Raw genomic sequence first — 17008 nt, 5'->3', positions numbered from 1 at the left:
CCTCCTGGTGGGAGAGATCAGCCGTGGGATGCAGAGAAAGAGCCCACCTCCTGGTCTCTGTGCTCTCCATTCTGCCCTGGGATCCCGTGCGTTCCTGGAACTGGGGGTGCCACCACGGTTTTCGCTGCCGCCACCGCCGCAACCAGCCAGGACCCCGCCGCGGGCCCGCGCATTTTCACTCCGCTCCCTTCCTTCCTTCCCCTGCTCACCCACTTAGCGCACCTTCATGTAATCCTTCCACGAGTCTCTTAGCTGTTCTGTGTGATGAGCAAAGAGTTGTTTGATGGGTTATAGGTCCCGTTTGTGATAAGATCAGGAGGAGAACTCAGAAAGTGCGTCCTGCTGGCGCCATTCCTATGACGTCCTCTTTGACCCATTTTGAATTAATTTTGGTACATGGTGATCAATAACAGTCCAGATTCATTCTTTTGCACATGGCTTTCCAACACAGACAGTGTTTAAAACACTGATATAAGAATGCTTAAGGAACTTAGAATTTCAAAAAAGAGATAACAATCATAAAGGAGGATATAAAAACCATTAAAAAGTGTTGCCTTGTTACTTTTGAAACCCTTGGCGGGGAGCTGCCGCGGAGTGCTGCAAGGCCTTTCTGCTAGTGGGCATGCGTTGCGTCTGTGGGCCTTGCCATGGCACTGCAGCTGTCCCAGGAGCAAGGCATCACCCTGCGTGAGAGCACCAAAATTGTTGCTGAGTTCTCATATGGCATCAATAGCATTTTATATCAGCGTGTCATATATCCATCTGAAACCTTTATGCGAGTGCAGAAATATGGACTCACTTTGCTTGTAACTACTGATCCTGAGCTCTTGAAATAGCTAAATAATGTGGTGGAACAACTAAAAGATTGGTTATACAAATGTTCAGTTCATAAACTGGTGGTAGTCATCTCAAATATTGAAAGTGGTGAGGTCCTTGAAAGGTGGCAATTTGGCATCGAGTGTGACAAGACTGCCAAAGAGGAGAGTACACCCGGAGAAAAGTCTCAGAAAGCTATCCAAGATGAAATCTGTTCAGTGATCAGACAGATCACAGTTACAATGACATTCCTGCCACTGTTGGAAGTCTCTTGTTCATTTGATCTACTGATTTATACAGAAAAAGATTTGGTTATACCTGAAAAATGGGAGGAGTTGAGACCACAGTTCATTACCAACTCTGAGCAAGTCCGTCTCCGTTTATTCACTACCACAATCCCCACAGTAAACAGCATGGTGGCCTACAAAATCCCTGTCAATGACTGAAGATGACATGAGAATAATGATGTAATTCTCAAGTGTGCTTTTCCTAAAACCAAGTCAACTGTAGTTCACGTTTTATTTCATCAGTTAATCTTTAGATGGGGAACTTAACATACTTTACTGAACTGTACGTAACTGTCCCATTTTGTGGTATCTGTTTGATTTTTCATAAGGTTGACATAATTTTTTGCACACTATGCAAAAGGGAACCAGCTGATTACGTCAGCACTGTAATGTCAGTTCCTTTGAAAGTGGTAACTGTAGATGGAAAAACTTTTCCTACAATACTAAATGCCATCCTAAATCAGACCTTTTGGCCAAATAGCTTGACTCAGAATGTAGGTAGGAAGATACTTAAATATGAAGCAGCAAAAGCAGTCTGAATATTCAGAATCTTTGTTTAAGTCCTAAAGTAACTGGTAATCCACAAATAACAAAATATTGCTATTAAGTCCCTTTGCCATTTATTTCATTTGTATAGTCTCCATATTGAAAAAAATCTCCAATTATTTGATTTTAATTTATATAACTTACACCTACAAAGCTATTGATATTTCTACTGTTTAAATTCCGGTGATACAGAAGTCTTAAAAATGTTTTTTGTGTTTAATAAAATCAAAGTTTAAATGACAATGATAAATAAAGTTAAATATGTGTGTTTAAAAAAAAAACATAAAAAGTACCAGTCAGAAATAAAGAATTCAATAACTAAAATGAAGAATACACTAGAAGGAATCACCAGCAGATTAAATGAAGCAGAAGATCAAATCAACAATTTGGAACACAAAGTAGCAGAAAACATCCAGTCGGAAAAACAAAAAGAAAAAAGAATAAAAAACAATGAAGATAGTTTAAGGGACCTGTGATACAACATCAAGCGTAGCAACATTACCATCATAGGAGTACCAGAAAGAGGAGAGGGAGCGAGGGATCGAGAACCTATTTGGAGAAATAATGATTAAAAACTTTCCTAACCTGGTAAAGGAAATAGACATACCAGCCCAGGAACAGCAAAGAGTCCCAAATAAGATGAACCCAAACAGGCCCACACCAAGACACATCATAATTAAAATGGCAAAGGTTAAAGACAAAGAGAGAATCCTAAAAGCAGCAAGAGAAAGACAACTAGTTACTTATCAGGGAGAGCCTATCAGACTAACAGCTGATTTCTAAATAGAAACTTTCCAGGCCAGAAGGGAGTGGCAGGAAATATTCAAAGTGATATAAAAAAAAGGAAGGGGCCTACAACCAATAGCAGTGTGCCTAGCAGGGCTTTCATTTAAAATTGAAAATGAGATAAAGGGCTTCCGAGACAAGAAAAATCTAAAGGAATTCGTTATCACTAAGTCAGTATTACAAGAAATATTAAAAGGACTTCTTTAAGCACAAGAAAGGAGAAAACAAACAAAGATCAAAAATATGAATAATAAAATGGCAATAATTATGTACCTATCAATAAACTCTTTAAATGTAAATGGATTAAAGGCCCCAATCAGAAGACATAGGGTAGCTGAATGGACAAGAAAACAATATGCATACAAATGCTTTCTACAAGAGACCCACCTCAGATAGAAAGACACTTATAGACTGCAAGTAGGAGGATGGAAAAAGACTTCACATAAATGGAGATGAGAAAAAAAGCTGGGGTAGCAATACTTACATCATACAAAATAGACTTTAAAACAAAGACTATAATAAGAGACAAAGGAAGCTTTACATAACAATAAAGGAATCAATCAAACAAGAGGACATAACTTTAGTAAACACTTATGCACCTAACATAGGAGAACCTAAATATATAAAATAAATATTGACCAACATAAAGGCAGAGATGAATAGTAACACAATCATAGCAGGGGACTATAACACCCCATTAGACCAGTGGACAGATCTTTCAGACAGAAAAATCAACATGGAAACAGTGGTCTTAAATGACACAGTAGACCAGATGGATTTAACTGATATTTTTAGAGCATTTCACCCCAAAGCAGCAGAATATACATTCTTTTAAAAAATGTAACATCATCAAAATGGAGGCGTAAGGTGAGCCTCTGTAAATCTTCCCTGGAATTTACAACTAATCGAACAACTATAACTCCACAAAGGACTCCCTGCACAGCAGACAGACAAGACGAAGAGGCCCACTACTGAATTCACCTAAAGGTGGGCGAATCACGTGAGTGGGGCAAGAGGGAAGGGAGAAGTGCAGAGATAGAGCTCCGCAGGCACATGTCACAGACCTAGCTCAGTGCTCCGAGCTCGCTGCATCATGGAACTACCGCAGCTGCGGGAGAGGGAAGAACTCGGACTGCAAGGGCTTCGCTTATGGCCCACAGGGCTGAAGAAACAGCATATAACATGCCTGAACCCAACGCTCACGGCAGAGACCTCGGAGAAAAGACTGAAGAAAGAAGGTTGAAATGGTGGTTTAAGCCCTCACTGCCTCAGAGAACGGAAGCCTTAGGCACTGAGACTAGCCAGCCCCTCCCAACCCTCCCAGACCTCACACCGCCCCCACCTGGCCAGTGCTAGAAGCGGAACAGTAGCAGTGTCAGATCAAAAGAACAGAATATTTGCTGTTCTGAGAACTGTGGACCTCAGACACAGATTTGCAGGCCAAATAGTTCCGGCATAGGGGAGCTTGCTGTGGAAGCAGGACCTGCTGTAGTAGTGGTCACCGCCATTGCTCTGGGCCACCTCTCACAACTCACCCCGCCCCTGGCCCCTCCTATCTGGGCGGATCCATGCAGGAGTAAACAGAACTGCTGAAACATACGGGCTCTGAATCTGGTGCAGGAAGAGCTGTGGAACTTCAAAAGCTCTCAGAATACCCACACTGACACTGCGCCCTGTGACCCAGGTGAACTATTAACAGAGGAGAAGCCCAACTCCCAGGGAATCCCCCCATTGTGTGAGAAGCTGGAATAGCGCAGAGAAAACATAGCACTACCGTGTGAGAGAGAAAAAAAGGTTGCAGTCAAAGAGAAAATAAAACATTCTACCAACAAGTACTGGAAAACAAAAGACAGACCTCTTCCTATCACCCTGTTGCAGAACCCACTCATTTAGAGGTTTGGAAGAGAAATAAAAATCAGTAATTGCCATGAATAACCAAGGCAACAAGACAGCTCAGAAAGTGAAAAGACTCTGGAAAAGGAACTTAAAGATATGGAAATATGTGACTTAAACGACAGAGAATTCAAGATTCCAGTTCTGAAAAAACTCAACGAGATGCAAGACAACACAGAAAGGCAGTTTAAGGAACTCAGAAACACAATCAAAGAACAACTTGAACATTTTACAAAAGAGACAGAAATTTTTAAAAACAACCAAATAGAATTTCTGGAGATTAAGAACTCAATAGAAGAAATTACGAATGAAATAGCCAGCTCAGGTAGTAGAGTTGACCAGATGGAGGAAAGAATCAGTGACACTGAAGATAGAAACCTGGAAGTGACACGGATGGAAGAACAAAGAGACTTGAGACTTAAAAGAAATGAAAGAAACTCTACAAGAACTTTCTGACTTCATCAGAAAGAGCAATATAAGGATACTGGACATACCAGAAGGAGAAGAAAGAGAGAAGGGAACAGAGAATATATTCAAACAAACTATTGATGAGAACTTCCCAAGCTTGTAGACAGACTGGATCCTCGAATCCAAGAAGTAAATAAAACACCTAATTACCTCAATCCCAACAGACCTTCTCCAAGGCACATTGTATGGAAGCTGTCTAAATCAACGACAAAGAAAGAATCCTCAAGGCAGCCAGTGAAAAGAAGACGGTAACATACAAAGGAAAGCCCAATAGATTATCATCAGATTTTTCAGCAGAAACTCTACAAGCCAGCAGGGAGTGGACTCAAATATTCAAACTATGGAAAGAGAGAAATTATGAGCCAAAAATAATGTATCCAGCAAAGGTATTCTTTAGATGTGAAGGAGGAATAAAGACCTTTCCAGACATACAGAAGCTGAAGGAATTTTCTATTACATGACCTGCACTACAAGAAACAATAAATCAGGCTATCCGACCACCATCAACAAGGACAATTTGTGGCAACCAAAACGTAAAAAGGGGGAGAGTAAAGGCCTGAACCGAAATACGGGAATGGAGAAAGTAAGCGTGCTGAAGAAAATGGAATACTCTAAATAGCTAATTTTCTTTTACACAAACTTTATGGTAACCACTCAAAAAAAAATCAAGAATTGAAATATATACTGTAATAATAGATGAAACAGAGGGAAACATCATAGAATACCACCACACAGAAATAACAGACAACAACAAAAAGACAAAGAAACAATAGAAACACAGCCTTATCAGAAAACTAAAGATAGAATGACAGGAAATGCTCACATATCAATAATCACCCTAAATGTAAATGGACTGAACTCACCAATAAAAAGGCACAGAGTAGCAGATTGGATCAAAAAACTAAACCCAATCATATGCTGCCTCCAAGAGACACATCTCAGCTACAAGGACAACCATAGACTTAAAGTGAAAGGGAGGAAAATTGACACTCCAAGCAAATGGTCTCCAGAGAAAATCAGGTGTAGCCATAATGATGTCAGATGAAACAGACTTCAGGGTGAAAAAGGTAACAAGAGACAAAGATGAACATTTCATAACAGTAAAGGAGACTATACAACAAGAAGGCATAACTCATCAATATTTATGCCCCCAATCAGGGAGCACCGAAATATACAAAGCAACTACTAACAGAACTAAAGGGAGAAATTGACCAAAACACAATTATACTAGGGGACCTAAATACATCACTGACAGCTATGGATAGATCATCCAAACAGAAAATAAATAATGAAATTGCAGCCTGATATGACACATTAGATGAAATGAACATAACTGACATATATAGAGCACTTCATCCTAAAACATCAGACTTTACTTTTTTTTCTAGTGTACATAGAACATTCTCAAGGATAGACCACATATTGGGACATAATATCAGCCTCAGCAAATTTAAGAAGATTGAAATCATACCAAGCATCTTCTCTGATCACAAGGCTTTGAAATTGGATATCAACTGCAAAAAGAAAGCAGGAAAAAACACAAATACATGGAGATTAAACAACATACTTTTAAAGAACGACTGGGTCAAAGAAGAAATAAGAGATGAGATCAAAAGATACATAGAACCAAATGACAATGCAAATACATCCTACCAAAATTTTTGGAATGCAGTGAAAGCAGTTTTAAGAGGGAAATTTATATCATTACAGGCCTCTCTCAAGAAACAAGAAAAATCCCAAATAAATAACCTCATGTTATACCTTAAAGAACTAGAAAAAGAAGAACAAATGAAAACCAAGGTCGGTAGAAGAAAAGAAGTAACAAAAATCAGAGCGGAACTAAATGAAATAGAGAACAAACAGACAAAAATAGACAGTAAAAACATACTAATTAATAGAAATAATTAATGTGATGAAGAGCTGCTTCTTTGAAAAGAATAACAACATTGACAAACCCTTGGCTAGACTCACTAAGATGAAAAGAGAGAAGACACTAAACAACAAAATCAGAAGTGAAAAAGAGGAAGTTATCACGGACACCACCAAAATACAAAGGCTCATCCAAGAATACTATGAGGAACTGTATGCCACCAAATTCAATAACCTAGAAGAAATGGATAAGTTCTTAGAAACATATAGCCTTCCAAGGCTGAGCCATGAAGAACTGGAAAATCTAAACAGACCATTCACCAGTAATGAAATTGAATCAGTCATCCAAAACCTTCCCAAAAGTGAAAGTCCGGGACCAGATGGCTTCACTAGTGAATTCTCCAAAACTTTCAAAGAGGAACTAATACCAATCCTGCTCAAACTCTTCCAAAAAATTGAAGAAGAGATAGTACTCCCTAACTCATTTTATGAGGCCAACATTACCCTGATACCAAAACCTGGTAAGGACAACACAAAAAAAGAATATTACAGACCAATATCTCTGATGAATACAGATGCAAAAATCCTAAACAAAATTCTAGCAAATCGAATACAACAATGCATTAAAAAGATCATTCATCACGACCAAGTGGGGTTCATCACCGGGGCACAAGGATGGTTCAACAAGGATCGCAAATTCATCAATGTGATACATCACATAAACAAAATAAAGGACAAAAATCATATGATTGTATCAATTGATGCAGAAAAAGCATTTGACAAGATAAAACATCCATTTATGATTGAAACACTTAATAAAATAGGTACAAAAGGAAAATACCTTAACATAATAAAGGCCATATATGACAAGCCCTCAGCTAATCTCATAATTAATGGTGAAAAACTGAAGCCCTTTGCTCTACGTTCAGGAACACGGCAGGGCTGTCCCCTATCACCTCTGCTTTTCAACATAGTGTTGGAAGTCCTTGCCAGAGCAATCAGGCAGGAGAAAGAAATAAAAGGCATACACATTGGGAATGAAGAAGTTAAATTATCACTCTTTGCAGATGACATGATGCTATATATAGAAAACCCTGAAGACTCCACCAGAAAGCTATTAGAAACAATCAACGAATACAGTAAAGTTGCTGGCTACAAAATCAACATACAAAAGTCCATTGCATTCCTCTATATTAACAATGAAATCTCCGAAAAAGAAATACAAAAAACAATTCCTTTTGCAATTGCAGCTAAAAGAATAAAATACCTAGGAATAAACTTAACCAAGGATGTGAAGGACCTATATGCTGAAAACTATAAGACATTTTTGAAAGAAATTGAAGAAGACACAAAGAAATGGAAAGACATTCCGTGCTCATGGATTGGAAGAATCAACATAGTTAAAATGGCCATATTACCCAAAACAATATACAGATTTAATGCAATCCCCATCAAAATCCCAGTGACATTTTTTAAAGAAATAGAACAAAAAAATCATCAGATTTCTTTGGAACCACAAAAGACCCCGAATAGCCAAAGCAATTATAAGAAAAAAGAACAATACTGGAGGTATCACACTCCCTGACTTTAGCTTGTACTACAGGGCTACAATAATCAAAACAGCATGGTATTGGCAGAAAAACAGACATAGACCAATGGAATAGAATTGAGAACCCAGAAATAAAACCACACAAATATGGACAGATAATTTTTGACAAAGAAGCTAAAACATACAATGAAGGAAAGACAGCCTCTTCAATAAATGGTGCTGGGAGAATTGGAAAGCCACGTGCAAAAGAATGAACCTGGACTGCTATCTGTCACCATGTACCAAAATTAATTCAAAATGGATCAAAGACTTAAGCATAAGACCTGACACAATAAACTGCATAGAAGAAAACATAGGTACTAAACTTATGGACCTTCGGTTCAAAGAGCATTTTATGAATTTGACTCCAAAGGCAACGGAAGTAAAAGCTAAAATAAACGAATGGGACTATATGAAACTTAAAAGCTTCTACACAGCAAAAGAAACCATCAACAAAATAAAGAGGAAACAAACTGAATGGGAGAAGATTTTTGCAAACAGTGCCTTCGATAAGGGCTAATATCCAAAATATACAAGGAACTCATGAAACTCAACAATAAAAAAACAAACAACCCAATTAAAAAATGGGCAGGGGACCTGAAGAGACATTTCTCCAAAGAGGACATACGAATGGCAAATAGACATATGAAAAAATGCTCAACATCACTAATCATCTGAGAAATGCAAATAAAAACCTCAATGAGATATCACCACACCCCAATCAGAATGGCTATCATCAACAAGACAAATAGTAACAAGTGTTGGAGAGGCTGTGGAGAAAAAGGAACCCTCATACACTGTTGATGGGAATGCAGACTGGTGCAGCCGTTATGGAAGGCAGTGTGGAGGTTCCTCAAAAAATTAAGAATAGAATTACCATATGACCCAGCAATCCCTCTCCTGGGTATCTACCAAAAAAATCTGAAAACATTTATACATAAAGACACGTGTGCTCCAATGTTCATTGCAGCTTTGTTTACGGTGGCCAAGACATGGAAATGTCCTTCAATAAATGAATGGATAAAGAAGTTTTGGTATATATTCACAATGGAATACTATTCGGTGGTAAGAAAAGATGATATGGGAACATTTGTGACAACATGGATTGATCTTGAGAGTTTGATGCTAAGTGAAATAAGTCAGACAGAAAAAGCAGAGAACCATATGATTTCACAGATTTGTGGTATATAAACCAAAAACAACAAAAGAACAAGACAAACAAATGAGAAACAAGAACTCATAGACACAGACAATAGTTTAGTGGTTATCAGAGGGTAAGGGGGTGGGGGTGGGAGATGAGGGTAAGGGGGATCAAAGATATGGTGATGGAAGGAGAACTGACTCTGTGTGGTTAACACACAATGGGATTTATAGATGATGTAATACAGAATTGTACACCTGAAATCTATGTAATTTTACTAACAATTGTCACCCCAATAAATTACAAAAAAAAAATCTTTATGCACCCTTATGTTTATTGCAGCACTATACACAATAGCCAAGACATGGAAACAACCGAAATGTCCATCGGTAGATCACTGGATTAAGAAACTGTGGTACATTTGTACAATGGAGTATTACTCCGCCATAAAGAAGAAAGAAATCTTACCATTGGCAACAACATGGATGGACCTAGAGAACATTATGTTAAGTGAAATAAGTCAGACAGAGAAAGATAAGTACCATATGATCTGACTTATATGTGGAATCTAAAGAAAAGAATAAGTGAATGAACTAATCAGAAACTCTTTTGGAGACATAAAGGAAAATCTGAGGGTTGCTAGATGGGCGGGGGGGTGGGGGTAACGGGGAAGGTGAGGGGATTAGAAAACAGTCAGTAACCACAAGACGGCCACGGGTTTCTGAATATTAATTTGGGGAATGCAATTAATAATGTTGTAAAGATTTTATAGTGTATCTGATGGACACTTGTCTCATTAGGGAGACCACCTCAGGGATGATGTAGATGACTGATCACTGCACTGTACACCTGAAGCTGAAGCTGAACAATAATGAATGTCAACTACAAGTTTGTATGTGTATGTATGTATATGTGTTTGTGTGTGTTTGTGTGTGTGTGTGTGTGTGTATGTACTTACAAGAAGTGGTGTACAGCATTAGGAATAGACAGTGGAAATGTAATTGCTCTATGTGATGTCAGAGGGTTAGTGGATGGGGGAAGAAGGTTCACACAATGTGAGGGATATAAAAGATAAATGTCTAAGGATTACTTTGTCTTGTGCACCTGAAACTAATAAAATAAAGTAAAATAACTATGCTTAAGAATTTCAAAAAAAAAACAACAAAAAAGTGCTGTTTCTGAAGGTCCTGCCTGCTTTCCTACTTCCATTTTAATTAAAGAAAGCTTAAGCACTGCATTCTAATTTTCTGATTTAGTAATTTCATTAAATATAAAAATTAATGCATGATAAACCAGGTATTCAGGAAATGTAAATTACTAGGCAATTGTTATAGCAACATCCACACTAATTAGCATGTCTTAAGAAAGGCCATGCATGTTTATCAACTAATTAAAATCATGCAATCAAAAGAATAAGCAGTACTTTCTTGAGGATATAAAATAAATAAATAACTACAATATTTTCATTAGATGGCAATGTTCCTTTGAACTGATTTGAGTGTTAGAAATTGATTTGTAAATTTAAAGTTTTATAGTTTAGATTTGATATTTAGAAGAAACTTAGACCATTAGAGAAAATTGTTTTAAAATGTATATTTGAAAAATGCTATGATGTTTATGATGCTATGTGAAGAAAACAAGCTGTAACTCATTTCAAATCTTGAAGAAAAGAATGTTTGAGAGACTCATTTCCATAATCTTATTGAGACCTGAAAAATTCTCACAAGTTCAGAGGGTTTGATTTCATAATGCACCAATTCCCAGATCAGTGTTGTCAACTATAACCCACAGGCCAAAATCCATCCCTCCACTGGTTTTTGTGAAGGCCACGAGCTGTTTTTTATACTTAAATGGTTGAAAAACATCAAAAAAGAATAATATTTTATGACACATGAAAATTATATGAAACTCAAATTTCAGCATCCATAAATAAAGTTTTATTGGAACACAGCCTCCCTTGCTCATTCATTTACGTATTGCCTGTGGCTACTTGTATTAGTTTCCCATTGTTGTATAACAAATTACCACACACTTAGTGGCTTAAAGCACTTATTTATTACCTCACAAATTTATTACCTTACACAAACATATTACCTCACAGTTTCTGTAGGTTAGAAGTCTGGGAAGGACTTAGCTGGCTTCTTTGTTCAGGGTCTCACCAGGCTGAAATGAAGGTGAAGTTAGCCTGTAATTTTCCTTTATCATAATAGCCTTGCCTAGTTTGGCATCAAGGTTACCCTAGCCTTATAAAATGAGTTGGAAGGAATTTACTGTAATAGTTTATATACTACTGAGATTATCTGGTCCTTGAATGCTTGATGGAACTCACCTGTGCAACCAAGTATCCAGAAGGTGTGTGATGAGTTGTGCATTTGCTTGTTGGTTGGTAGATTTAATCCCTGCTTCAATTTCATTAATGACCATAAGTCTGCTCAATTTTCCCATTTCTTCTTGAGTCAATTTTGGTAAATTGTAGTTTTATATGAAATGACTTGTGTCATTTGTTTTCAAATTTATTGGCATAAAGATGCTCATAAAGTTCTCTTATTATTGTTTCAATATCCTATCTACTGTATGAGTTATTTTATACCTTATTGTCCTTCTTACTGTTTATTTGTGCCTTCTCTCCTTTTTTCCAAAGTTTTCTGTATTATTCATCTTTTTCAAGCAACCAAGTTTTCATTGTATTTTTTTCTGATTTGTGAATGCATTTACAGGATGAACTTACAAAGGCTATGTCACACTTAATTCTCTATTTAATCAATAATGTTTATTAATTAGAAAGAATAAAATTACATGAGAAGAAATACAAACTTTAACAATAATTTTCTGTTAACAAAACAGTTAAGTTTACGTATGAGATTGAGCCTATCCTGGCAAATCTAGTGTGTATATTTGTCATCTTTATATTCATATTAAAAAACAAGCATTTTATTTTGTTGTTTCTCTTGATTTGGTTTGGTGTTCTATTTCATTAACTTCTGCTCTTACCTTTTTGAAATGTTTTCTTTCTACTTTCCTGTTGTTTTATTTCTAACTTCTTGAGTTACTTTTTAGCCTTTCACATTTTCTAATATAAGAATTTAGAGGTATATATTTTACCTAAGTACCACCTTAGTTGCACCCTCACAAGTTCTGATATTTAGTATTTTCTTTTTTTTTAAGATTTTTTTTTGATATTTAGTATTTTCACTGTCATTCAGTTCTAAATGTTTTCTAGTTTCCAGTACAATTTTTTCTTTGACCTATGTGATATATGATTATAAATATCCAAGTATATGTGGCTTTAAAATTATCCTCTTGTTTGTTATTTCTGACATAATTTCATTGTGGTCAGAGAATACAAACTCCATGATAAATATTCTTTGGTATTTGTTACTTAGTTTGCAACTTAATGATAAATTTTAAAAACTGTTATATATGTGCTTGAAAAGAATATGTGTTATCTAATTGATGCATGTTCTAATTGATGTAAGGTTCTATGCATGTTCAGTAGAGAAAGCCTTTTAATGGTGCTTTCAAATCTTTCATACTTTGCTGATTTCTTCTCTCCATAATCTTGCAAATATGAAAAGTATGTTAAAATCTCTCCTATTTTATGTCAACTAAACTTTAACTAAAAATATCTCCCATTTCTGTGTATTTACTCTTTACTCCTTGTAATTTTGTCTATTTTTGCTTTTTCATGATAATATAATTAGATACACACAGGTTTAGAATTGTTATACCTTCTTGATGAATTTTTTATCATGATGGAGTGACCCTATTATGCCTAATTATGTTTTCTACCTTAAAGTTTATCTTTTCTGATATTAACATCGTGGTACTAGTTTTCCTTTTGTTCTATTTCCTGGACATATTTTTTCTGTCTTTTTACTTTAAAACTTTCTGTATCCTTATATTTTAGTTATATCTCTAAGAAACTGCATATAGCTGGATTTTTAAAACTACAATTTGTCAATATATGTTGTGTAACTTGTAAGTTTCATCTGTTTATCATTGTCATTGCTGGTTTATTGGATTTCTTTCTGCCACCTTAATTTGTGCTTTCTGTTTACCCTTCTTTTTTCTTTTTTGCTATTCATTTGCTTGCAGTATTACTTGTATTCTATAGCTGAGTTTGTGGGGAGATTTAGCACAGGGGTATTTATTTATTTGTTTTTACAGGATCTTTTAAATCAACTTTTACATTTTGTAAGGGTTATTTTAATGAACACAAGATCATATTATCCATGAATGCCATCTATTACTATTGGAGTAATAGGTGGCAAATACTTACAATATACTAGAAGTGAAAGAATGAGGATGGCAGCACTGCCAAACCCTCTCTGCTGTGGAACTCCCACTCCTCTTTTTATTCCACATTTTTTAAATTAGTTTCAAGTGTACAAAGCAACGTAATAGTTAGACATTTAAACCCCTCATAAAGTGATAACGCACCCCCCAACCTACTAACCCTCAGACATCTTATATAGCTATTACAATACCATCGACTGTCTTCCCTATGCTGTACTCCACATCCCGTGATTATATATACCTATATATTTAGTTATAGTTGACATTCAACAGTAATCTACTTCAGCTCTTCAGGAGTATAATGCATTGGTCAGGCATCTACACAGCCTATGACATAATCCCCTTGATATGTCCAGTGTCCATCTGGCACCTTACATGATCATTACAACATTGCTGACTACATTCTCCATACTGCATTAACTGCCAATTTGTATTTCTTTTTTTTTCTAATTTATTAGGTTGACAATTGTTAGTAAAATTACATAGATTTCAGGTGCACAATTCTGTATTACATCATCTATAAATCCCATTGTGTGTTCACCACCCAGAGTCAGTAATCCTTCCATCACCATATCTTTGATCCCCCTTACCCTCATCTCCCACCTCCCACCCCCTTACCCTCTGGTAACCACTAAACTATTGTCTGTGTCTATGAGTTTTTGTTTCTCATTTGTTTGTCTTGTTCTTTTGTTGTTTTTGGTTTACATACCACATATCAGTGAAATCATATGGTTCTCTGATTTTTCTCTCTGACTTATTTCGCTTAGCATCATACACTCAAGATCCATCCATGTTGGTGACGTCATAGGAATGGTGGCAGCGGGGCGCACTTTCTGAGTTCTCCTCCAGATCTTATTACAAATGGGACCTATAACCCATCAAAGAACTCTTTGCTCATCACACAGAACAGCTAAGAGACTCGTGGATTACTTGCAGCTAAGGATTACTTGAAGGTGCGCTAATTGGGTGAGCAGGGGAAGGATGGAAGGGAGCGGAGTGAAAACGCGCCACCGATGGCGGCGGCGTCAGGGAAATCCCGACCCAAGGCAGCGGAGGCGGCGGCGGCAAAAACCACGGTGGCACCTGCAGTTCCAGGCACGCACAGGATCCCAGGGCGGAACGGAGAGCACAGAGACCAGGAGGTGGGATATTTCCCTGCGTCCCATGTCTGATTTCTCCCGCCGGGAGGACGGCTAGTAGGCCCTAGGGTGGACAAAGAACACAGACTCCATACCTGGGCCCCTCCCCCGCCCCGCTCTTCCAATCCTACCCCCGCCCTTCCACAGACTTAAACTGGCCCCGAACTGAGGAGTAGTGTCAGATTACAGAGGAGCCGTAATAGTGCTAAGGCTCTGGGAAGACTGACAGGCAGACCTGACCCAGGGAAGAGGCCGGGAAGAGTGTGATTTTGGCGGGGCAAGGAGAGAAGAGACTCCTCCATCACCAGCCACCACCTTTTCTGGCCTGCGGGAAGAGGGTGATGTGCGGCTGGGCTGGGAGAGAGAAGACCCCTCCATCACCAGCTCCCACCCTTTCTGGCCTGCCTAGGGCGGGGCAAGTGCAACTACGGAGGCACACCCAGGGATCAGCAGTAAGCAGCAGATGCAGCTCTGGGCTTTCAGCAGCTCAGAAATCTCCCGCCCGCACCCCACCCCCATACACACACACAATGAAGAAGTGCCCTAAGACTCAGGAGTACTGGACACGGGGCTGGTGGTGCTACTCTCAGTGTGCATATGTGCAGGAAAGGGCAGAAACTGCACTGACTTTGTAAAAGCTCTCATCCAGACCCCTCAGGACCACGCATTTAAATCTACACTACCGAAGTCACTCAGGGCACCAGGCGACCGTCTCTCTCTGCACAATAAACAGGGGGCTCTTTGGTACAGCAGAGGACAACCTGGACATTACTTGCTGGGCTTAAGCCAAGACTGGCGCTGCTTTTTGGTTTGCTTTGTTTTGATTTGTTGTGTTTTGTCTTTATATCTTTGATATCTTTACCTGTGTCAAGTGGGGGTTATTGGGTGTTTTTACATGTGAATGTATTTGATTTATTTCTTTGCCGTTGTTGTTGTTGTGCTTGGTGATTTGCTTTGTTCTGAAATTGCCCTACCAGGGCCCAGCTTAAGAGGCACAAGATACAACATATCCAGAGGCCAACTCCAGACCAAACCTGAGTATCACCGGCTTTGACCTACAGGTCACACACCCATAGGGAATTCTCTGCAGGCACTAGAGCCCATAGAGGCCAAACCACATTTAAGTGGTCAACCCTCACGCAGCAGAATGCCTTGCGGGGGGCAGAGCCAAGTCTCACAACGAGTCAGCCCAGGAGTTAACCACACCTACTCACAAGGAAAAAACAATTAAAGATCTTCTTGAACAGGACAATATACAGAACACAAGAGTCACCTTTGGAGCACACGCAGAGGAGAACAACGAAGTAGTGTGAGTCAAATATAAAGGACACATACTACATAAGATAACCTAGCAGGAACTGAGAACTCTAGGGGATCTACCTAATACATCAAAGCAAACACAGAGAGTCAGCCAAAATGGGGAAACAAAGATACACGTCCCAAATAAAAGAACAGAAGAAACCTCCACAACTGGAACTAAATGAAGCAGACATAACCAACCTTTCAGAGACAGAGTTCAGAACACTGGTGATAAGAATGTCTAAGGAGCTTAGAGAAGACATAAAGAAGGATGTAGAAATCATAATGAACAACCAGTTAGAACTAAAGAACACAATTACTGAAAGTAAGAACTCACTTGAAGGAATCACCAGCAGGTTAGATGAAGCAGAGGATCGAATCAGCGACTTAGAAGACAAGGTAGCAGAGATCACCCAAATGGAACAACAGAAAGAGAAAAGAATAAAAAACAATGAGGATGGCTTAAGAGACCTCTGGGATAACATCAAGCGCAACAACATGTGCATCATAGGAATACCAGAAGGTGAAGAGAGGAACCAAGGGATTGAGAACATATTTGAAGTAATAATGTCCGAAAATTTCCCCAACCTGATGAAGGAAACCAACATACAAGCCCAGGAAGTGCAGAGAGTTCCAACCAGGATAAACCCAAACAGGTCCACACCAAGACACATTATAGTTAAAATGGCAAAGCTTAAACACAAAGACAGAATCCTAAAAGCAGCAAGAGAAAGACAAAGGGTTACATACAACGAAACTCCCATAAGACTATCAAATGACTTTTCTACAGAAACATTGAAGGCCAGGAGGGAGTGGCAGGAGATACTCAAAGTGATGGAAAACAAAGGCCTACAACCTAGATTGCTTTATCCAGCAAGGC

General features: G+C 38.2%; 1 pseudogene; it reads left to right on the top strand.

Annotated features, from left to right (window-relative positions):
• The first annotated feature begins 647 nt into the window (after window positions 1-647).
• LOC117029993 (mitotic spindle assembly checkpoint protein MAD2A-like) lies at window positions 648-1262 on the top strand (annotated as a pseudogene).
• The last annotated feature ends 15746 nt before the right edge of the window (window positions 1263-17008 follow it).

The sequence above is a fragment of the Rhinolophus ferrumequinum genome, chromosome X (genome assembly GCF_004115265.2).
Source record: "Rhinolophus ferrumequinum isolate MPI-CBG mRhiFer1 chromosome X, mRhiFer1_v1.p, whole genome shotgun sequence".
NCBI classification, from domain to species: domain Eukaryota; kingdom Metazoa; phylum Chordata; class Mammalia; order Chiroptera; family Rhinolophidae; genus Rhinolophus; species Rhinolophus ferrumequinum.
Note: the sequence above shows the minus strand (reverse complement) of the source record. Positions and strands in the feature narration are given on the sequence as shown.